We start from the raw sequence: 25,631 nt of genomic DNA on the forward strand, positions 1-25,631 counted from the left end.
AAGTGGTCCCATATTATTGAAATTTCCACTATTCAAATTTATAAATTTTATGTGAAATATAGCAATGAGTTCTGACCCAAAGAAAATTTTTAAAAAATAAGTTTTGTATGTTTATTAATGTAATATAACAGTAAAGGATAAGAAAAATGTTTTCAACATTTATCCAAGTTTATTACAAAGTAAATGTTACAGAAAACAAAAATTTTAAATTACTGAATATTATATCTAAATATAAGCCTACATTGATGACAGTAAAAAAAAAACCAAACACAACACATTGTTATTGTCATTTAAAATATTTTAATGGGAAGCTAGGTGGTACAGTGGATAGAGCACCAGCCCTGGATTCAGGAGGACCTGAGTTCAAATCTGGTCTCAGATACTGGACACTTACTAGCTGTGTGACCCTGGGCAAGTCACTTAACCCCAACTGCTTCACACACACACACAAACAATAAAATATTTTAGCTTTGTAGATTGAATTGTCTTTTCTTTCTTTCAATCTTCATACATACACTGGTAGATGCAGAGAGCTTTATCCAGAGCATCCAGAATCTACATTCTCACAGAGTGAACCAAGTCTACTTGAATGACCTGGGGCATTATTTAAAATCAGTAATGCTTTGAATTTGATGTTGTTGTCCTTAAAATATTTTTCAACAAACATCTGCTCTAAAAGAACTTGAAAATCAGTTTTCAAAACAACTTTAGTCCCTCGTGTTTTTTTATATGACCACCAAAGACCAGGAAATAATTAATGGCTACAATCTCTGAGAAAGTGAGGGTTTTGAGACTGATAAACAAGCATTAGTTTTAATTTAGGGTCCCCTTCCGCATTATCTCCTAATAAAAAATATTAGACAATCCTTAGACACTTTAAATCCAGACTGAGGTTTTTCTTTCTTTGCAATGTAAGTTCCAGGAGGCATCCTTTCCAGAATATCTTTTTCATTCACATTAAAAATTTATTGATCAATATATGCATCTTTTCCAGTTATTTTCTTCAAACATCAGGATATTTAACTGATGCATCCTTATTTGCATTGGATATCTCCCTGGTAATTTTAACATTAGGCAACTGAAGTGGCAGAATAAATGGAGTGCCAGGCCTATCATCAGAAAGAATCATCTTCCTGAGTTCAAATCTGGCCTCAGACACTAGCTGTGTGACCCTAGGCAAGTCATTTTAACTTAGTTTGCTTCAATTTTCTCATCTGTCAAATGAGCTGGAGAAGGAAATGGCAAACCACTCCAGGATCCTTGGCAAGAAAACCTCAAATGCGGTTATGAAGAACTGGACATGTCTGAAAAACCACTGAACAACTGAACTCAATGTTTAAAGAAATCAAACCAACCAACACTCACAGTAAAAGTTTCTTCACAACACATTTCATTTAGATTTTCTTGCACTGTCTTAAATGAAATTGAAGTTCTGTTTATGTATATTTTATTGCAATCTTCAATCCATACAGCTAAAAGTTGCTCCATTTCCTGCATCAGAACACTTCTGTTCCTTGTAGTTGTTTGCAAACAATGAAAAGCTGATTCAACTTTGCCTTTTTCTTTTATTTCACTTTTATGTTTTCTAATATTCCATATAGCAGATTCAGTCATTCTAATACTTCATCTATTATAGCATTACCATGACCACATTCATGTTGTCTAGTTACATCCAATTTTTGTACTTATATAATAACAAGCCTCCTCTTTTTTGCATTGGTAATGTTTCCTCATGAAATAGTCTTTCTTCCATTTTAATAGAGTCTTTTTTTGGGGTAGGGTAGTGAGGGTTAAGTGACTTGCCCAAGGTCACACAGCTAGTGTCAAGTGTCTGAGGTCGAATTTGAACTCAGGTCCTCCTGAATCCAGAGCCAGTGCTTTATCCACTGCACCACCCAACTGCCCCTTATTAGAGTCTTTAAAAAAATTAATACAACTGTTGGTAATATGGTAGACACAGACTAACACATCTACATATGGTGGTAAGGAAAACAGACAAATGATAGAACAGTTCTCCTGAGCTGAATTTTGGCTTACAGTAGATGTTACCTAGTACCATAATTATTAATAAATTGAATTTTACATTATTTGAACTTGTATTAATTGCAAACTAGATGTAGCAAAAGAACATTTTTCTCCATAAACCTGGAACATTATCTCCTATTCACATACTACCATTAAGAAGAATGGGCAGGGCAGCTAGGTAGCACAGTGGATGGAGCACCGGCCCTGGAGTCAGGAGTACCTGAGTTCAAATCCGACCTCAGACACTTAACACTTACTAGCTGTGTGACAAGTCACTTAACCCCAATTGCCTCACTAAAAAAAAAAAAAAAGAAAAAGAAGAAGAAGAATGGGCACATAAAGGGAACACACATGGAGAGTGAAATATGTAGAGAATATTTGTGACTAGAATACACACTTAGGGGGCGCAGCTAGGTGGTGCAGTGGATAAAGTGCTGGCCCTGGATTCAGGAGGACCTGAGTTAAAATCTGGGCTCAGACACATACTAGCTGTGTGACGCTGGGCAAGTCACTTAACCCTCATTGCCCTGCAAAAAAAGCCCCAAAAAACCAACACAACCCATGGAATACACACTTAGGGTTCACAGATGTTTCAGGTACATTTCTAGATGGGCAATTCATGCCTCCAATACAATAGGGTAACCAATATTTTCTGGTTATTTCATCACGTTGTTCTTTCTGGTCCTGTTCTCTGCTGATTTCAAGCAGTATGAAGTCCCTGCCAGGTATGTGGCTATATTATGTACCCAGACATGCCAGGGACAGTGCCTTGCTGGTTTGACAATGGTATTTTAGGTAGTCCTCTGCTGGTTCTAATATCAGAGTGGGTCATTGCCAGACATGGCTCCATGAGTCATAAGGTTATAGGACTTCTCTCTGTTTCTAGCTCCGAGCTCAGAGGCTTTAAGCTTTAGCTCTTAGAAAGGCAGGGCCCTCACAATGAAGTTATCATACTAGGAAAAAACCTTTGCTTCCTTTCTCCTCTCCACCCCCAATAAGGGGAGTCTATTAATTCTCAGAGCTTTGACTGGGGATAGTTTTTTTTTTCTCCAAAAGAAGAGTCCTTATCCCCTCTTCAATCCCCAAACCAAGCTTTATCGAAGACAAAACTGTTAAACAACTAAGCAGACCTACTTTCTGTTCATCAAGAGTAGCGTCTCTATTCTGAGTCACTATAGGACTAAGGGTTAGAAAATCCTTGAGTCCTGCTAAAAGTCAGTTGCTGAACCACCCATCCTTACAATTACCAAAAACTGTATAAGTTGTGAGAAAAGTACTTTGTAAACCCTAATTCATTACATAACCATGTTATTATTAGTAATAATAATAATAATAATAATAATAATAATAATAAAGATAGAAACCTGTGAATTATATCCTTTAAGGCTCAATTAAAATGCTACCTCCACGAAATGCCTCTGTAATTCAGCATAAGCTTTAGACCAGAGATCATGAAGGATGGACACGAGGAAGATCTCAAAACCGTCCAATTTATTACTTGTTGGTAGCATTGAAATAAAGCCCCCAATTCTGGTTGTCAACAAAATTTATTAAAGACCAAATGTGGGCTGGGCAGGGCAGGGCACCAGATTGAATTCTTTGGTAGGAAAAGCAAATGCTTCTGTTATTAGTCTATTTATAATCTAAGGTGGGCATGAAACAAGTAAGTGTGAATATAAACAATTATATATTAACATTTTCATATACTTAACTTGATATGGTTATCAACACAAAGTAAAAAAATACTAGATTGTCTATGAAATCGCTGTTTACTGATTGTTTTTTAAACAAAATACACAAATTAACTTAACCTGAAGGCAGCTCAAACTCCCCACAGATAACCAAGCTTACAGCCCTTTCAGCCAGATGTCCCAGAGATCCCTATATATGCCATGAGATGATGCCTGCCCTCATATCCTGATGGGGCAACCACCCTGGATTTTGCCAGCCAACACCCTCATAGGGGTGTCTCCCCTTCCCAAACAAACTGGACTATGGGTAGCCAACAGACAGGAGAAAAGTAGGAAGGGAGCCAGTCCTGCAAACAGCTCTGTATGCAACAGGTAATGTTTTCTCCTCTGAGGATCCAAACCTGTCTCATTCTTGGCAGACATCATCCTGTCTGTCATGCCAGTTTGAGCCAGTTAAAAAGTGAAAAAATTCAATCAACCAAGCAGTTATTTATATGGTGTCTGCATGACACCAAACAAATGTTTTGACTGATTTTTAAAAAATTCAATTCACTGGGACAAGTAGTTACTTCATCTTTGAGTGACGTTTAAACATCGTAAATAAAATAAAATTGGCTAAATTATGTTCCACTTGAACCTAAATGAATTCAACTGCAGCTGATCATCTTGTTTTTTGTCCTACTGGGCTTTTAGCCAATCTGAACTAGTTCCTGTGTGAGCCAGCCCTAAGGGTCCAAGAGCTGTGTTTTGATTTTCTTTTAAAGTTCCACAACCAAAGCTCTTAGTTAAGGGTCAAATTTGTAGGTGACATAGAGTCACAGACTCCAGGGAGGCAGAAACCAATGTGCATATAGACCTAAAAAATGCAGAAAGTTGATTCTAGTTCACAATAGGTGAGCCTAAGTGTCAGCCAGACTGACTTGGAATCAGGAAGAGGTGAATTTGAATTCTGCTTTAGACACTTCTTGCTGTGTGATTCTGGGCACTGTAACGATTGGAATGTCGCCACCTGCTGGAGACTACTGTAGAAAAGCTGCACCATGAGGTGAAGGTCTTTGAGGGCAAGACCATGTATCTTTGGTTTGCTGGTGGGAGGAGGGAGAAGGTGGAGCCTGGCGCTCTGACTGGGGCTCTTTTCCTGTGGACTCTGGCGGAGAGGGGAGCTAGAAATGCACTCTCCCTTTAATAGATAGATGAATGTAGGCCTTTCTTTCTCTCTTTACCAAATTCTTATTCTCCTTAATAAATGCTTAAAAGTCTAACTCTTGCTAAAGCTTATAATTTATTGGCGACCACTCATTAGATATTTTAGACAGACTAGCTAGAATTTTAGCCTGTAACAGCACTTAAGCCTCTCAGCCTCAGTTAACTCATCTGTAAAATGGGGGGGGGAGGTTAAAAACTAATGCCCAATCACAGAATTGTTTTGAGGACCAAATAAGATAATGTACATAAGGTATTTTATAATTCTTAAAGTGTGACATAAATTGTTTAGATATTATTATCTGGATTAAGCTTACTAAATGCCAGGTTGATGGATGGACTGAGGTCACAGGCCATTTAGAACCTTAGCTAAGGTTTAGTACTTGAAAATTGTCCTGGGTAATTAATTCCTTAGTTTTGCTACTCAGACCTGCTTTAAATCAGAGTTGGGAGAACCTACTGAATGAGAATATAATGTCAAGAAAGGAGCTTTTCAGGCTAATAAACCATCACGAGATGTGCATCGACATGTGGTCTGAGTCAGGAGACCTGGCCCAGAGTCCAGACCTCTTTTGCTATTTGTGTGACCATGGGCAATACCACTTAATCTCTCTGGATCTCAGGGTCCTTTTTATATAATGAATGGAGTGGGGGTGGGGGAAAGACGGGGCCAGATGGTCTCTCAGATCCTTTCTAGTTCTAACATTCTATAATTTTATGTGATTTCCTCAGTCTTTTGCCAAACCCTAGGAGTAAGAGTGAGAAAAAATTACTATAAAGGACCAATGATTATAACACATTTCCCTCTTCTTGCTAAATCTTGTTTATTAGTTCTTCAAATTTTGCAAAGTCCTTTTGCATGAGTAACCCTTGCATCAGAGGCTCTCACAAAGGTATGCTTTGGAGTGACTCTTAATTTCTCTGGCTTGTTGCCCCCATCCAGATAATCTGTAAACTTCACTATTTGAATCAATGTGTCCTGAACAACTCCCTTCGCAAGCATAGGGCTCTCCAGGCTAAGAGAACAAACAGGTTAATTTGCAGACCAAAACAAACAAAGGAATCATTTAGAGTTTATGGAAAATAGTGACACCTGCCTATGAGCATCCATCCCCAGAGGCCCATAAAGCTTCATTTACAGTCATGATCTGGGGCAGTCACAGTTCATAAGCAACTCTGGGTTGCCTCTAGTCCTGTTCCCCAGTAGGTATCTCCTAATTACAGTCTCACAGGGCCCTCAACCACAGCTCCTTTAGATCTCTGCAGAGTGTACCTCTTCACTTTGCCTACAACTATCTATAACTTCTATTTTCCATTTTTATCCCCCAGTACGGTTTTTCCTCACTCTACCTTCAGTTCCCCAGTAGATAGATAATGTTGCTTCTTCTGCTGCTGCTCTCAGTTGATGTTGTCCCAGTCAGATTTTAGTCCTGAAGTTATGAGAGGCACTCCAGGGAAAGAAATGAGAAAGGAATAAGCATTTATTAAATGCTCATTAAATACTATGTGCCGAGCCCTGTGCTGAATGCTTTACAAATATTATCTTGTTTGATTCTCACAACAACCCTGTGAGGTAAACGGCATTATGATCCCCATTTTACAGATGGGGAAACTGAGGTAGAAAAAGGTTAAGTGATTTACCCCAATTCACAAACTAGTAAGTGTGTAAGTCCAGATTTGAACTCAGGTCTTCTTGACTCCAGGCTCAGTGCTCTATCCATTGAGCCACCTAGTAAGAACTCCCTTAGGGGCAGCTAGGTGGTGTAGCAGATAAAGCACCGGCCCTGGATTCAGGAGGACCTGAGTTCAAATCTGGTCTCAGACACTTGACATTTACTAGCTGTGTGACTCTGGGCAAGTCACTTAACCCTCATTGCCCTGCCCCCCCCCAAAAAAAAGAGAACTCCCTTTTCTTAGAGACACTTGGCCTGCCCATGTCCAGCTCTTAATTTAGCACCAAAGACGGAGTTCGTTTTTAGATTTCTTTGATGTGTTGCCACACTTCTCCTAAACTCTAACTTTGTGGAAGTGTGCCCAGAAGTCAGAAGTACAATCTGATTTACAGCTCCATAGTGATTCCTCAACCTTATTGTCAGATTGGGTCTGGGTGACTCCATAATCTGATGTCTTTTCTATTGAAGCATGGGTGTTTCCTGCCAATGTCAGGATCTCACACATACCTGTAGGCTTGACAGAGCCCTTCATTCTGTGTGTGTGTGTGTGTGTGTGTGTGTGTGTGTGTGTGTGTGTGTGTTTCTCTGTCTTTGTCTCTGTCTCTGTCTGTCCTTTGGACTCAAAAATCCCTATGGAGCTAGTTAGAAAGTATTCAAATAACCCAGGGCTTTCTCCCTCAATCTCCAGGGTGATAGGACTAGAAAGAGTTAAACACTTCTCTGGTGTCTACAAGTGAATCTTGGAAAGAATGAAATTTTACCTTCTTCTCACAGCACTATTGTAATGGTAATTGTTTTCTCCAAACAGATGCAGCTGCTGAAGTTTAAAGAAAAATACTTCTGAACTACCCAAATTGGGTGGGGTGGAGGATGGGAGGAAAGTTGTATAATCAGTTTCTGGCTCCTTCATTTGTTGGATGACAGGATGGGCCCTGCAGACCACTGATCTTCACAATCAGGCTTATGTAGGTAGCCCCAAGGGATTGTCATACGTCCCCAAAGAGCATGTGATCCATTCGGAGGAAAGAAGGAAGCATTTATGTGCCAAGCACTTTACAAATATTATTTTATTTAATCTTCACAACAATGCTGAGTGGAAGGTGCTATTATCCCCATTTTGCAAATGAAGAAATTAGCGGCCAGAGGTTAAATGACTTGCTCAAGTGACTAGGCAGTATCTGAGGTGGGATTTGAACTCTGGTCTTCCTAACTCCAGCACCCAGCATTCTATACACTGTACCATCTAGCTGCCCACTAATATACAAAATTATTGGTACAGTAGTACACAAGTAAATATGTACATACTGGACCCATATTATTCCCTAACATAATAAATTCCTGTAACTTTCTATTACTTCTAGGGTCTAATATTATTTTACCTTTTTCTCATCATTTTAAATTTCTATTTGTGGATAAGGGTAACAACCCTTCTGAGCCACCCCCTCCCCTATTCATATTTGCACTGGTGAGTAGGGTCCTCAGGGGTGTGACAACTATAACAGATTCAAAGTTACCATTCAGTCAGTAGCCACAATTAACTCAAAGCTAAGGCATTTATAAAGATAGCATAGTAATGACAGTAGCTACAAAATATCCTCCCCCTCACCCCCACAATCCTAGGGTTAACCCTCTCCCACTAATACATACAACATCCATGAGAAGAATTTTCAGAAACATAGAGTATACCAATAGGTAGGCACACACATCTAGGAAACCAATGGCCAAGGCCCCTGATGTCCTTTTTTTTTTTTCCCCTTTGTGGAATCTTCCTACTGTTCTGCTCTAAGTATAGCATCTCTTTGGGGATAGGGGCCAGAGGTCGCTCAGGTGGGGTCCCTGGATTGGCTCTTTCCATGGCTTGATTTGACTTCCAGGTCTAATTATCCTTTTAATCCATAGTCGGTTCCCTTTTCTGCTGCCTGAGATCTCACTTATTGAAGCTTCTTCCTCAATACAATGGTGATTTTCTATGTCTGTGTCTCCATAGAAAATATGTCTTTGTTTCTTTATAAATGCATCTAGATTGTTCCTTGAACCTTCTCAAATTGACTTTCAAGGATGGCAGGCTTAAGAGTGATCAGTCACCATACAACCAATGGCCAGCAACTCTACCAATTAAAGAGGAGAATTTCTTCACATTAAAAAAAAAAGACAAATAGATGCATCTTTGCACTTCATTAGCGTATTAATACATCTGTTTTCTGATCCCTTAGTTTCTGTGACTAGATACAATCTGAAATTCCACCCCCCCCAAAAAAAATCCTACTGGCGTGTAGGGGTACACAATTAAAAAAAATTTTTTTTTAAAACTTTGGGTAACTCTTCTAAGGCTATGATTCTGATCATACACAATGTGGCAAAACAAATCTCCTTCTCAAATGGGGTTTAGGGGAGTTCAATTTCTTTTTTTCGTTTTTAATCTGTTAAAGTGATTGCTTTTGTTCTTATATCAGCTTCATTTTTGAATGAAGCTCTCCCCTACAGAATGAACATTCCCTTATAACAAAAAACAAAAAAGAAGAGCAAAAAAAAATAAGGCAAAGTCAACCAATACACCAACTGAATCTGACAATGTATGACTTATTCTGTAAGTCCCTAGTGCATGTTCAGTGTCAATAAACATTCTTAAGTACCTATTGTACGCCAGGTGCTGGGTGAAATAAAAGTGTGAATAATAAATCACATTTATATAGCACTTTATAGTTTATAAGCATTTGACAAATCATTTCATTTTTTTCCATCAGCAACTCTATGAGGTAAATTGTACAAATATTATTCCCATTTTTTAGATTAGAAAACCGTGTCTCAGAAAAGTTAAGTGATTTCTTGTGGAGTTTACAGTCTAATAAAGTGATGACATTCACAAATAACTAAAATACTAAATAATACATGGTAAGAGAAATAGCTGTGGAATTGTGGGTAGAAAGCTAGCCTTGGAGTCAGAAAGGAACTGGATTCCAATCTTGCCTCTGTCACATACTAGCTGTCAGACCCTGGGCACTTTTCAGTGCCCCAGGTAACTGTAAGACATACATTATGGAGAAGGTGCCCATCTGTATTGGTAGAGGAAGATCTTCACTTGTAAATAGCCCCAATATGTACATATTTAGTTATTTATAAATGATAATAACATACCACTATACCAATAATGTTCATATATTTTTTTTCCAGACATCTAGGTGGCACAGTAGATGGAGAGCTGGAGCTAAAATGAGGAAGATATGAGTTCAAATCCCACCCTGACCACTTCCTAGTTGCATGACTCTGGGCATGCCTCTGCCTGCCTCAGTTTCTTCATTTGTGAAATGAGAATTATAACAGCATCCAGCCATAGTTGTTGTTAAGAGAAAATAAGATAATCATAAAGTACTTTACAAACCTTAAAGCTCCATGTAACTAAATGTTTTTATGGTTACAAAACATATGGATGGGAGGTTAGACTGAACTTAATTGATGTAATCCCAGAAAGCAAGGGGACAGATAACAGAAGTATTTACATATTTACATACTAATAATGAAATCACAGGTCTAGTTCTGTGGAGTTTTTTAAAAACTGCATAAGAGTTATAAATAGAATCTTAGGTTAGGTGAGGAAAGGGGAAAAAAGTAGGAAATCCCAGCTTCAGGGAACAACATGAGCAAAGGAATGAAGGAAAGTCTACAAGGTATGGTAGAGTCCAGCTGGTTGGATCATAGAATAATACATGGAGGGGAATAATATGAAATAAGCCTCTTGGAGGAGAAGCTTTCAAACTTCAAAGGATCTGAGGGCTATGGGACTTCCCTTTTTCTCATTGGGTTGCTAACACTATCCCATTGGCATCAGGGTTGGGAGCCAAGGACAGCCTGGTAAAGATTCACCCACTATGCTTCAGGGGAAACTTGAGCAGACCACAAATGGGAGAAAAGGACTTCTTACCACCAAGAGCTGTGAATTATCCCTTTGCTACATGTGCTCTCTAACTCCACGTCCACTTTCTGCTGGACTCTATATACTTGTGGGAGAATACTTATAGACCTTTGGGGGGATGTTTTATACCAACTTTTATTGTTGCTGTTTGTTCTTCATTTTCTTTTTTTCCCTTTTTTTGTGGGGCAATGAGGGTTAAGTGACTTGCCCAGGGTCACACAGCTAGTAAGTGTTAAGTGTCTGGGGCTGGATTTGAACTCAGGTCCTCCTGACTCCAGGGCTGGTGCTCTATCCACTGCACTACCTAGCTGCCCCTTCTGTCCTTCATTTTCAAAGAGGACCATTGTCATCTTGGGGTGATTTTTTTACTTGTTTGTGAATTGGATTTAAGTAAGGCAGAGTTTCACAAAGTCATCAGCCTCACTCTCTCTTCCAAAGTCATTGAAGTCCAGTGGCAAGATAAAAGCCAGGATGACTGGTGATGGTCCAAGATGCAGTGGATGACTTTGGCATTTTTGATGTCTGACCAAGCTCTAAGCACTCCATAGCACTTGCTTCAGCTGCCTTCATGGCTGGTGGACAAAAAAGTTCTCATCCACCCATTCCGATGGGGGAAATCTTCACATGTTTAGGGTAGACATCCATCACTGCACTGATGGGTTTGAGGACTATCAGTTACCCTCAACCTGGTTTAGCCCATCTGCCAAGACTAGAGTATGACTGCTGCACATGCTACAGCTTCTTGGAGTTACAGGTGAGAGCTGGGTTAAAGGTGGATACCAAAGGTGGATGAGCATCCCTGAAAAGGGCTCAGTAAGCCCTCAAACCAGAGGGACTAGACACCTCCTACACTGTCATTATAACCCCCCCCCTTTTTTTTTTTGCAGGGCAATGAGGGTTAAGTGACTTGCCCAGGGTCACACAGCTACTAAATGTCAAGTGTCTGAGGCTGGATTTGAACTCAGGTCCTCCTGAATCCAGGGCTGTTGCTCTATCCACTGTGCCACCTAGCTGCCCCCTAAAACCCCCTTTCTTAAAGCTACTTAAAGCTGGCTGACTAAGCTGATTATTAATTGATAATCTTGGGGGAAGTGGAAGTACCCTGGTGGGATCTCAAATCAGTGGCATTAGAAAATCACTCCTGGAGCCAAGATGGCAGAGGAAAGGCAATGAGCTCCCAAACTCATGACATGATTGCTCCAAAAAACATCCAAACAATGCCATAGGAAAATGCCTGGAGCAGCAAAACTCACAGGAGAATGTGCTGAAATCATCTTCTAACCAAGAACAGCTTGGAAGGTCAGAAGGAGGGAGCTGCTGTGCTGATACAGGAGTTGAGCCCAACCCCACAGTAACCCTAACACAGATCCAGTCCCAGGAAGGCCTCACTAGAGAAGGAGACCCCCAGAGCCTCTGAATCAGCTGAAGTGCCAGTGTCAACTGGAACTAAGCTCACAGTCTGGTGAGAGGGCTGAGCCCTGGGCAGGGGGGAGACTACAGGGGGTCTATGCTGGTGCTGAGGCAGAACTTGGATTTTTTTTACCCCTGCTGAGAACCAGGAGGTAGGCTCAAGTAGCAGTGGCCCAGGTGGGGAAGGGGCACAGGCTCGTCTGAGCTAACAACCACAACACACAAAGCTGGTTGATTAGCAAGTTGGTCTGGGGTCATCTAGGACCAGGGAACAGGCCAGGGGAGTGAAGAACCTGATCCTCCTTAAATCATACCACCTGGGACTTCTTAAGCTTGGGATACTGCAGCCTGGAAACAGTGCCCCACTTAAAGAAGCTAAAAGTCAAGTAAAAGAAAGGCAAGATGAGCAGACAGAGAAAGGTGAGGACCATAGAAAGTTTCTTCAGTAACAAGGAAGACCAAGGGACACCCTCAGAGGAAGAAGTCAACATCAGGGTCCCTATATCTAAAGCTTCCATGAAAAACATGAATTGGTCTCAGGCTATAGAGGTGCTCAAAAAGGACTTTGAAGATAAAGTTAGAGAGGTAGAGGAAAAAATGGAAAGAGAAATGAGGGTGATGCAGGAAAGAGATGAGAAAAAAGTCAACAGCTTGAAAAGTCAAATTGGCCAAATGGAAAAGGAGGTACAAAAGCTCTCTGATGAAAATAATTGCCCAAGAATGAGGATCAAACAAATGGAAGGCAGTGACTTAATGAGAAACCAAGACACAATAAAGCAAATCCAAATGAATAAAAAAATAGTGGAGCCCCAGTCAGGATAGCACAAGATCTAGCAGCTTCTACATTAAAGGACCGGAGGGCATGGAATATTATATTCCAGGGGGCAAAGGAAATGGGATTACAACCAAGAATCACCAACCCAGCAAAACTCAGCATAATCTTTCAGCAGAAAAAATGCGACTAATGAAAAAGAAGACTTTCAGATATTTGTGATGAAAATATCTGAACTGAATGGCAAATTTGACTTTCAAATACAAGACCCTAGAGAACGATAAAAAATTGGAGCTGGGGAACATACCTGGGGTCCTACAATGGGCGACTGTCTTGTGTCTGAGGCCAGGGTTTGGCTGGGATCCCCATGGGTCCAGGGGTGATGCTTTGTCCACTGTGTCACCTAGCTAGGTGATGACATCTTTAGGGTTAAATTGAGGGGTGAAGGGAATTCACTGGGGGAGGGGGAAGGGCAGAGGTGAAATCCTACATGAAAGAAACAGGAAAAGGCTTATGGAGTGGGAGAAGAGATGGGAGAGGAGCAGGGCAGTAAATGAATTTTACACTCATCAGCAAAAGCTCAAAAACCTTAAACTCATCAGAGTTGCCTCAAGTAGGGATTCACACACACACACACACACACACACACACACACACACACACACACACACACAAAACTGGGTAGAGTAATCTATTTAATCTGGGCAGTAAATGAGCCTAACACTCATCAGAATTGGTTCAAAGACCTCAATCTCATTAGAATTGTCTCAAAGAGATAATGTACACACTCAATTGGGTAGAGTAATTTCTCTAACCCTGAAGGAAAATAGGAGGGGAAGGGGATAAAGAGAGAGGGGCAAAAGAAGGAAGGGCAGAGTGGTGAAGGGAACAGACAGAAGCAAATCCCTTTTGAAGAGTGATAGGATGAAAGGAGATGGATAATAGAATAAATATCATGGGGAAGGGAATAGGATGGAAGGGAAACAGTTAACAATAGTAATCCTGAAAAAGAGAAAAGGGGGAAAATTGTACAAAAAATATTTATAGCAACTCTTGGTGGAGGCTAAGAATTGAGAATCAAGGGAATGTCCATTAATTGAGGAATGATGGAAAAAGCCGTGCTATATGATTGTAGTGGAATGGTCTTGTGCTATAGGAAATGACAAATAGGATGATCCCCGAAAAACCTGGAAAGACTAATGAACATTGATGTATAGTGAAGTGAGCAGAACTGGAAGGACATTGTGCATAGTGATAGCAGTATTGTTCAATGATCAATTGTGAATGACTTAACTACTTTCAGCAATGCAATGATCCAAGATAATCCCAAGGAACTAATGAGGAAGCTTACTATGCACCCCCATGGAAAGAACTGATAAAAAGAACACTTGTGGATTGCACATATATAACCTGGTTGTGATCTTGTGGAGGGGAGAGGAAAGGGAGGGAGGGAGGGAGGGAGAAAAATTTGGAACTCTAAATTTTATGAAAATGAATGTTGAAAACTACCCTTACATATAACTGGAAAAAATAAAATAAATGTTTGTTGCTGGAAAAAAAAAAGAAAAAGAAAAGAAAATCACTCCTGATTCATCAATGGTATCCTTAAAAGCCTGAGGGTTTTAAGGAGATGTAGTCTTACTCTAGAACCTGAAACTCACCAGTGAGAGTGAGAGAGAAGGATACTTAAAGCTTACATGGGCTACATCATCAATCAATCATTCAACATTTATTAGGCACCTACTATGTATGAGGCCCTGTATTAAGTACTGGGAATACAAAAAGAGGTAAAAGATAATTTCTACCCTCAAGGAGCTTACAATCTAACATACATAAATTTAAAAATTAATTACAAGGCAGCTAGGTGGTGCAGTGGATAGAGTACCGGCCCTGGATTCAGGAAGACCTGAGTTCGAATCAGACCTCAGACACTTAACACTTATTAGCTGTGTGACCCTGGGCAAGTCATTTAACCCCAATTGCCTCACCAAAAAACAAAACAAAAAAAACAACAACAAAAATTAATTACATAAATGCTTGCTAAACTGAATTGAATTCCCATCATGCCATGTAAATTCTACCTAAGTTGCTGCTACCATGGCCCCTTCTAAATTAATTTCTAATTTTCTTGCCCTAGTCTTTAGTTACTGAATAGGAGAAAGTATTCCCCTCCCGGCACAACTGTGGGGACATTTTCCTCTTTAGATGAAGCCATACAGATATCAATGTTGAACCCCTCCCCCCCCACCCCGACACACAGACACACATACACGCAGACACACACACACAAAGAGAAGGTTTAGAGTTACCAACCAGGGGAGGATGGAGCCAGCCCATGGCACTCTCCCCCAAGCCAGAAAGACAATGTTGGTTAGTTCAAACAACAGTAAAAAATTCTCTTCAGGAAGTACAGGATTCTCTCCTGTGCTCCCAGTTCCAGGGGCATGCGGGCAAATCTCCAGCTCTCTAGTTCCTTGAGGTGAATGAGATCTTACAAAATGGAATGTGAAAAGACCTCCCACCTATACCAAGCAGGGGGACAGCTTACAAATGATCAACTGACCCATATGAATGAATAAGAGCTAGGAAATCTCATGCCTTGTGAGACATTTCTATACTCACAGCCGGCATAGGCTGTATGAGTATGTGTGTATGGAGAGGCCAGTGGTCTTTAATCATATTTGACATCCAGATATTAATCTCTAAGCCATTTTTATACACAGCTCACATTAAGTAGAGTTTGTTTATAACAGTAAATAATGAAAAGCTTATGAGGGTGAATTTACCTCCAAGATGATTACTTAGCTAATCTATGCAAAGAGCCAGAGCCAACACACTTGAATGCCAAATTTTCTGATTGGCAAAATTTATGAGTCAAGATAAAATAGTTTTGTTGAAAGGTGCCTCAGTTTTCTCCATCTCATCAACAGTGTGGATAACTCAACTTAAGGTAATATGTGCCCCCCCCCCAAAAAAAAAAAGAAAAATGGACCTTCCTGGCTTAAAGTCCCCTTTGTTCATTTGCTTTGAAAGGTCAGAACCTTAGTCCAGTTGCTTTTCTATCTCAGTTATCCCAAATCACAGAAATATAGATTTAGAGCTGGACGGGACTTCAGAGTCTGTTAAGTACAACCGCCCCATCCGCCTCCAAACCATTTTGCCGATGAGGAAACTGAAGTACAAAGAGGTTTAAACAATGAAGAGGCTCATACCTGAACATGAATGACAACTACTAGTATGTTAGTATTTCAGTAAAGAGAAGTGGTCCAAAGGTATAAAAACAAAATATAATCTCTGTTTTCTCATCTTAAATTTAGAGTAGAAGAGGCAGCTAGGTGGTGCAGTGCTTAAGGCACAGGCCCTGAATTCAGGAGGACCTGAGTTCAAATTTGAGCTCAAAAACTTGACACTTACTAGCTGTGTGATCCTGGGCAAGTCTCTTAACCCTTACTGCCCTGCCAAAAAAAATAATAATAACAATTTAGAGTAGAATCCTATTTTGATATGGCTCATCATCAAAGGAATTCAAAGAGATCACAGGTTAAATAATCTTCCTGGATGTCTAACCATTCTGAATAAAACTATATCCAATAAGAGGGACAAGATGCAACATGCCCTGAGGGTGGTGACCAATCAATCAATAAGTATTTATAAGTGCCTACTATGTTCCCAAACACTGTGCTAGAGATATAAATACAAAGAATGAAACACTTAATAAACATTTATTCAGTGCCTATTATGTGCCAGGGACTGTGCTAGGTGCTGGGGATAGAAAAGAATAGCCCCTGTCCTCAAGGAGCTTACAGTTGAATGGAGGAGAAAACAAGCTATATACAAGCTAAATAGGAAATAATAAAAAAGAGGGAAAGGCACTAAAATTAAATGTGACTTGGAAAGGCTTCCCTAGAAGAAGTCCATTCTCCAGAAGGGACAACCGGAGAAAATGTCCAGGATCAAGAGATTAGAGTGTCCTGCTCATTCCGTCAGGAGGCCAGTGTCACTGAATGTGAGGAAAATTACTCTAACAATAATTTTCTGGAACTCAGCGGTGGTGATGTGGCAAAGGCTCATTTATTGTCATTTTCTTGAGAATGGACCACCCAGTGTGCAGCTGGGGACTGACCAAAAATTGGAGACTCACAGACCCCCTTTTATCTCCTAATCCCTAACACGAAATGGCCCCTCTCCTTTTTCATCATTGGTCTGATTACTCAAAGGTTACAATCTATGTACAAAAAGTAGCTAATTGGAACTTAGTATTTCTTAGCCAATGGGGGAGATGATACAGGGACAATTCTTCAATTCCTTACTTATATGGGCACAGCTCAGGAGTGGGCCTAATTAGGACCAACTCAGGGTTTCCCTGTGATTTTGTTTGCCAGAAAAGAGGGGGGAGGGGGAAGGAGACCTTTTTCCTCAAATAGGTCCAGAGGAGTGTAATTTGAATGGTTACTATTATATTCTTCAGAGGAAACCAATCCCCAAATCCCCATTTCCTCACACTGAATCAATGAGCATGTGTGGGGGTGGGGGGCAAGGGGGGTAGAAGGTATAAGAAAACTGGAAAGATAGGAGGGATCTAGGTTATGAAGGACTTTGAATTGTGAGAAAATAATTATTAATAATTGGACCCAGAGATCACTTTCTCAGTCCTTTCTCCCCCTGCCCCACCCCCCACTCCAGAAAGTCTAGTCTCCTTGAGAAACTTCATCAAATCTCATCTGGGACAAATCCAAGAGAACAAAAGGAATGGAGATGGATTCTTTTCTCTAGATCTGAGATGGACTGATGGACTGATGGGATTAAACCAAACCTAGATAATGGACTTTGCCTTGAGCAACTTGAGTGAGGGGTTTTTTGCATTCTTTTCCCAGATGTCATCCCATTTTAAAGTAGGCCACCTTCAAGTCATGTCAACCAGTAGATTTGAATGATGCTAACCAATTAGATTTCTTTGATGTAAAAAGACCCAATTAACCTTGACCAATGTATAATGACTCATTTCTATCAAAAGAGGGGGAAAAAGCCCTTGGAAGATGGCACATAAGATCTTCTGGGGTTTCTAGGGCTTCTTCAGGGTCTTCTGGGTCTTTTTTGGTTCTCTGAGACCACATGGTCTCTGTCTCAATATCTCTCTTGGATCTCCTTGAGACCAGGTGCTCTCTCTGGGAGACCACATGGCTGTTTTGGGGCTTGCTTAACACTAACTGGCATGCTGAAGCTCTCTCCTTGTTTTCTCTACCATGTGAGCTGAGACAATAAGAAGTTAGGGAGACATGTGGTCAATCCTTTTCTAGTATAATATTGATAAATTAATAATATGCTTACACTAAACTGGTGACTATAGTAATTATTTCAATAACACAGAATGCCAAAGAATTTTGTACTTGATCTTGGAGGCAATAGGGAGTCACTGGAGTTTATTGAGAAAGGTTGGGGTGACATGATGCAACTTGTGCTTTAGGAAAATCATTTTTGTGGCTGAATGAAGAATGGATTGATATGTGGAGAGACTTGGGGTACACAGACACATCAGCAGGCTATTTCAATAATTCAGGCACGAGATGATGAGGGCCTGCACCAGTAGTGATTGTCAGAAGAGAGAAAGGGGCTCTATTGAAGGGATATTTCAAATGTGAAATTGAAAGTCTTTGACAATAGATTGAATGGGGGCAGGGGTGTTGAGAAATTATGCAGAATTGAGGATGACACCTAGGTTATGTGCCTGAGGAACTGGCAGGATGGTCTTGCCCACTACAAGAATAAGGAAGGTAGAAGGAGGGCATCAGCGAGAAGGGTTTAGTGGAAAAGATAACAAACTTGATTTTAAACATGTTGAGAAAGGATCACTATTTACGATGAGAAACAAGAACATATAAAAAGATATACAGCATAAATATAATATGAATAAAAATATACAAAAGTTAAATACCAGCTAATATAGGAGGGAGGGCACTTCATACAGGAGATCATGCTTGAACTGCATCTTAAATGAAGACAAGGACTCTCTGAGGCAGAGGATGTTTGAGGGGGTCTAGAAACCATTTCATATAAGGAGTCATTGAAGAAAGTGCAGATGCTTACTCTGAAGTGGAGCAAGGAGGAATATTATTGCCATCTTCAAGCATCTGAAAGGCTATCACTGTGATGAGGGAGGAGGCTTGTTCCATGTTGCTCCACAGTACAGAACTAGAATTAGATGTAAGAAATAGGAAGGCATATCTCATTGTAATACAATGGAAATTTGCCTTAAAATTTGTCAAAAATATCATGGGCTACCTTGTGACCTTGATATTGAAATATTCAAATGATGCTGTATGCAGAACCTTACCTAAGATTTTTTTTTTTTAGTTGGAGCAAAAATAATTGAACAGTACTGAGGATATCAGAGAGCCCTATGTTACGAGAGGAGTTGGTATAAAATGACCCTTCTAACTCTGAGATTCTATTATTGTATGAAAAAAACCTACCGTGAAACAAACTATAAACTGGATTGTTCATCCTGACTTGCCATGCTAATGGTGTAACACTCTCCATTGTTCTTTTTTTTTTCCAGGGCAATGAGGGTTAAGTGACTTTCCCAGGGTCACACAGCTAGTAAATGTCAAGTGTCTGAGGCCAGATTTGAACTCAGGTCCAGGGCCAGTGCTTTATCCACTACTCCACCTAGCTGCTCTCTCCATTGTCCTTTACACACTATATGAGGAAGTTGCTAATTAACCCAATAACCTATGGTTCTGTCACTTGTTCTTAGAGCTACTATTAGAGGTAACACCACCTGAGTCTCATTTTAGGTCAGAATTTCCATAAAATCCAAAGGAGAAATTGCTTCTGTTGGAAGATTAAATACAGAGGGGATTCCCCTACATGTATCAACTGGAAACCATGAGATACAAGAATCTGTTGAATAAATATAGGATGCTCAGCCTGGAGAAGAGAAGATGTAGGTGAACATGATAGCTTTCTTCAAGTATCTGAACAGCTGTCTTGAATTGTCTGAATAGTCTGCCTTGGGAGATAGTGGGTTCTACTGCAGAAGAGATCTTCAGAGGTATTGGTGGTGGAGGTGTGAATTGGGCCAATCTTTGAGGAAAGAATTTGGAATTATAGTAAGAAGATCATTAAAATGTACATACCCCTTGACCTCATTGCTAGGCATATACCCCAAGGAATTCAGTGACAAAAAGTCCCATATACTCCCAAATATTTATGGCAGGACTTTTTGTAACAGAAAAGAATGAGAAACAAAGTCAATTCTTGTCAATTGGTGAATGACTGAACAAGCTGTAACACATAAACCAAATAAACCAAAAGAATTATTACTTTGCTATAAGAAATTATAAATATCACTGGGTGAAGTGATGCATGCTTATGATTTCTGCTTTGGGGACTCTGAGACTGGTGAATTGCTTGACTTTGTTGATCTGATCTGCTGTTCGTTAAGCTGGTCAAGCCTTTGCTCTAAATACCTCAATCTCATGAGCTCTAGAAGGGTGGTTTCCTAAGGAGGGGCAAAGTGGAGGTAAAATAGAGTAGGTCAAAGCTCATGTACCAATCAATAGTGGGATCAGGCCCATGCTTGGCTGCTGCACTTCCAGTCTGGAAGAAATAGAGAGATACAATCTTTTTTAAAAAAAAGATGAATATAGAGAAGCAGGGGAAGACATGAACTGATATAAAGTGAAGTAGAACCAGGAAAACAATGTAATTGGAAAGAACAAAAACAAATGAAACTGCTGTGAAATTATTGCTCAAGTTTGGTTCCCCCAAAAGAGATTTTAGAATACATCTGCCACTTTCTTCTTTGCAGAGATTGGAAGGAGCAACACACAAGATCTACAGATGTGTACACTGCATACACTGTTGCAACTGGTTGACATAGTGAATTTTGCTAAACTTTTGCTACCCTCTCTTCTTTTCTATTGTTTGTTATGAAGGATGACTCAGGGGGAGGGACAATTTTGGATATGTACATGATATAAAAGCTAAAATATATCAGTAATTTTGTTTTAATAATGTCTTCAGATAGAAGTTGGATAAACATTTGTTGGGACTGTTGTAGAAGGAATTCTTTCTCTGTCAGAAGATGGTTGAGGTGGTCTCTAAAGTCTCTTCCAACTCTAAGATTCTATGAAGGTGAAGATTATTTTGATCATGTCATAGATGAGGTGATAACTTTCTTCTCTTTATAGAATGGGGATGCCATCTTTCATCAATAATCATTTATTAAATGAACAGAGACAGAACTGAGCAGTAAGATCTTGAGAAGAAATTAAGGCCATTTAGGGCAGCTAGATAGTGCAATAGATAGAGCATTGGGCTTGGAATCAGGAAGACCTGAGTTCAAATCTACCCTTAGACACATCACCTGTATTACTTTGGGCAAGTCACTTAACCCTGTTTCCTTCAATTTCCTCATCTGTAAAATGAACTGGAGAAGGAAATGATCAATCACTCCAGTATCCTTGACAAGAAACCCCAAAAGGGGTCGCAAAAAGTTGGACATGACTGAAAATGACTAAAGAACAAAACCAACAAGGACTTGAGGGCTTAACATGATACCAGAGAAAGTAAATTGTAGTTGGAGTCAGGGTACCTTAGGCCAAATTCTGGCTCTGCCACTTAATGCTTTAATAATATTGGGAAAATTACTTACCTAAGGAAACATAAACAAGTCACTCCCTTTATTGAGCCTTATCTTCTTTCTCTATTAAATTATGATATTAAACCAGAAAACAATAATAATCTCAGGCAAATCATGTGGCCTCTTTTCTTGTTCTTGGTTTCCTCATTTGTAAAATGTTGGTGTTGGGCTAAAAGGCTATCTAGTTCTAAATTTATTTTTAGATTCCTTGAAATGATTTGGGCCTCTAAGCCATGGGGATGAAACAATTTCCTCTTGGGGGTAGGTCTCTTTTGAAGCCTACCTTTGTGGAAGAGGCATGAACCAACCCACATGTCATTAGTACCAGGCATCATTTAAGGGTAACCCGGATCTCCCCAGGACAGCTTGCTGAAGGAAGAGTCTCCTGAGATCATTCCCCTACCACCTCAATCCCCCAATTCTAAGGATAAGGCTGAAATAATAATAGTTGACATTTATATATCACTTTAAGGTTTTCAAAGCATTTTACATACATTAATTCATTTAATCCTCACAACAACCTATTATTTTCTTCATACATATTTATAGAAGCTCTTTTCAGAGTAGAAAAAAATGAAACTGAGGGAGGTGTTCACATATTGGGGAATAAAGAAAAATCTCCTGCCAGAAGTAATGAACTCAAAATCAGACTGAAACACACATTTTTGGACATGACCAATATAGGAATTTGTTTTACTGGACTGTGCAAATTTGTTATGAGGGTTTTCTTTTTTATTGTTTATTTATGGGAGGGGATGGAGGAAGAGAAAATTAAAGATTGTAAAAATATTTTAAAAATTTAAATAAAAAACAATAAAGACAAATCTCCCTTATACAAAAAAAAAAAAAGGCAGGCAAATCACTTTTTTACTTCATTGGTTTCATTTCAGTCAGTGCCCTAACATACTTGCTGTTTATCCTTTGTTTTAAAAAGGACCAATGACGTCATGGCATGGTGTTCACTTGTGAGTGAACTGAATTAAATAAGGCACAGCTGCACAATTGAAGTCCAGGGACAAGACAAAAGTCAGGATGACTGGTGATGGCACAGGATGCGGTGGATGGCTTTGGCATCTTTGATGTCCGACCAAGCCCTGAGTGCTCCACAATGCCTGCTTCAGCCATCTTCATAGCCACTGAAACAAATTGTTCTCATTGCACATTCCACTGGGGAAATCCTCACATGCTTGGGATAGACATCTCCCTAACTCACCAATGGGTTTGAGACCTATTGGTTACCCTCAACATGGTTTAACCCAGTCTGTCAAGACAGTTTTACTGGGCTGTGGCGACTGTGCATGCTTTAGTTTCTTGGAGCCATAGGTGGTGCTATTGTTGTTGTTGTTGGTGGTGGTGGTCCTTCATTCTCTAAGAGAGATATCCAATGACATCAGGAGGGTGATGTTTTGACTTGTAAGTGAATTGGATTTAAGTGAGGCAGGGTTGTGCAAAGTGATCACTTTCTCTCCTCCAGGGACATTGGAGTCCAGTGGCAAGACATATGTTAGGGTGATTGTCAATGACCCAGGATGCAGTGGGAGACCTTGGCCTCTTTTCAGAGCCACAGGTGAGAGTTGGGTGAAAGGTGGACATCAAAGGCAGATAAGCAGCCCTAAAAGGGGCTCAGCAGCCCTCTCACCAGAGGTGCTAGTCCTCCTTGAACACCTTATACACCCCAATGTATTTAGGACAAGAAAAGATTTTATTTCCATTCCTTATTTACCTTATGATTTGTCCTTGGGCTCATTCCATGGAACACACAATTCTAATTCACACAGAGAGTTGACTGCCTGCCATATTCCTTTCTAATGGGAACATCTGTACTTGCTTCTAAGGTAAATGGCCTCAACTATATAGGAGGAAAGAAATATGTCCTTGAATTCCGATGCTGCCAACAAAATAGAACTTTAGAGACCTTCTAGTTTCACTCACATATTTGACAGGTAAGAAATTGAAAGTGAGGGAGATTATGCGATTTGACTAAAATCATATACATAAGTAGTAAGTGGCAGAGATAGGCTTTGAACTCCTTTCCTCCATGTTGGCCTCAAAATATGTCAACTTGTCCAATCCTGCCAAGAATACATCACAAAGTCTTCCTTTAATTCTTTCAGAGAAAGGCAAAGTTCACCTCAGACTTCACAGTGACCCAAAGAGAATGTATTATGGCAATGATGGCTGACTTCCCAGAGTAGGAACCAGCATCCTGCAGTCATCCACAAAGATCTACAGTGACAATGTCCCCAAGCTTTAGCTTACAATGAATTAATTCTATACCTCAACACTATGTGATTGTGCTAGAGTAATCCCTTCACTGACAAATTGTAATCCTTTCCTGCTTTGGTAGATAGTCGTTATGACTATCATGAGTTGCTGTGCCCCCACTGAATATCACCTCCTGCAAATCAGCTACAAGTAATGAATGAGCATTACTGCATTTAGGTAGGTTTGTCCTCTGAGGACATACAGTGCATTGCTAGACTCTTATTCAAAACCCTTTTAGCTTAGTTTCAGAGGTCACAGTCTTTGAGCAAGTATCCAGGGTCATTTTTATGACAGAACAAAGTGCCCAAGAAGGCCCTCAGTGGAAGAATTCATGTAGTATTAAAAAAAAAATTCCCTCTGTTTCTGATTGGTTAGAACATTCTCATGTGTGTTTCTATGCACCATACTTTCATTAGGACTTTCAAAGCACTTATTTTGTTGATGTTCAATTGTTTCAGTCATGTCTGATTCTTTGTGACCCTGTTTGTGCTTTTGTGAGGGGTTTTGGTCAAAGATACTGGAGTGGTTTGCCCAAGGTCACCCAACCAGTAAGTGTTTGAGGCCAGATTTGAATTCAAGTCTTTCTGATTGCAGTCCCAGAACTCTATCCCTTGGACCACCTAGCTGTCCCAAAGGATTTTACTCTTAGCCATAGCATCAACATAACTTATAAAGAAGTGGAGTCAAAGGACCTGTGATTGAACTCCACTACTTGCTTAACCTCTTGAGGGCTCAGTTTCTACATGTGTAAAAACAGAACAAAAAACAAAAACAAAAACAAAAAAAAAAGGATTGAAATAAATGACTTCTGAGATTATATCCTCTCCTAATTCTGTGATCCTGGTTACCTTCCTGTTTTCCAGATGAAATAAGCCTAAAGGTTTGACACATCATTCCAGAAGTTTTATTTCCCAGTACTCTAAACCTCTCTGGATTTTCACTCAGTTCTCTCTTTTCCCTATAAATTGAGGGGACATGACCTAAATGAGCTATCTACTAAGTTCCCAAACAGTGCCAAGAACAGCCACATTAGCACATGGCAAATGATCCTAATTTTTTCAATGTAGTTTCATTTGTACACTCCTGAGGTATACTTGTTCTGTTCACAATTCTCCTCTACTGTAGCCTCACAGTAAGCTGGTGCTTGAATAGGGCACTGTGTTCCTTTGTGGTTCTCCATTTCAGAGCCACTCATTCCCTGCCTGGCATTTACTTTGTCCACCCTTCTTACTCTATTCTCTTGGATTGCTTCTGAACCCTTTTCTGCTTTGCATCCTTTTCTCCCTTCTCTAGCATTTCTTTTATTTTGCTTTCTTCTTATACTCACGTACAAGTCTTTTCCCTCTGTTCTGCCCATTTCCCGATTCATGATACCTCATGTCCTCCTCTTTTCTGTGTCTCAGAAGAGAGGAGACATTTCATTATATTATCTTTTGAACAATCATGTCCACCTAGACCTAGCAGAGAAGGCTTTACAGTAATGGTGTGTTTTAAGGTGCTGCCTTCTAACTCCTAGTGATATGACCCCAAGACCACTCAATTAGCTTCAGGTCCCTTAAAACTCTAAATCTTGGATCCTATGATCTTATGACTTCTCTAGCAGGTTCATCTTGGAGTTATAGACTTAGCTTGAAAGGACCTTAAAAGTCATCCTCCCGGGGCAGCTAGGTGGCGCAGTGGATACAGCACCAGCCCTGGATTCAGGAGGACCTGAGTTCAAATCCGGCCTCAGACACTTAACACTTACTAGCTGTGTGACCCTGAACAAGTCACTTAACCCCTATTGCCTCACCATAAAAAAGAAAAAAAAAGTCATCCTCCAACTTCTTCATTTTATAGATAAAGAAATTGAATACCGTAGAAGTCAAAAGCCTCAGACTCTATCTAAATCCACAGCTAAGCAGATCAGTGCAGAGACTACTAGATTTGGAGTCAGTAAGACTCGAGTCCAAATTCTGCTTCAGATGCTAACCAGCAAGTCACTTTCCTTGAGTTTTCTCATCTCTAAAATGGGGATAGTAATAGTAATTACTACTTT

The sequence above is a fragment of the Dromiciops gliroides genome, chromosome 3 (assembly GCF_019393635.1).
Source record: "Dromiciops gliroides isolate mDroGli1 chromosome 3, mDroGli1.pri, whole genome shotgun sequence".
NCBI classification, from domain to species: domain Eukaryota; kingdom Metazoa; phylum Chordata; class Mammalia; order Microbiotheria; family Microbiotheriidae; genus Dromiciops; species Dromiciops gliroides.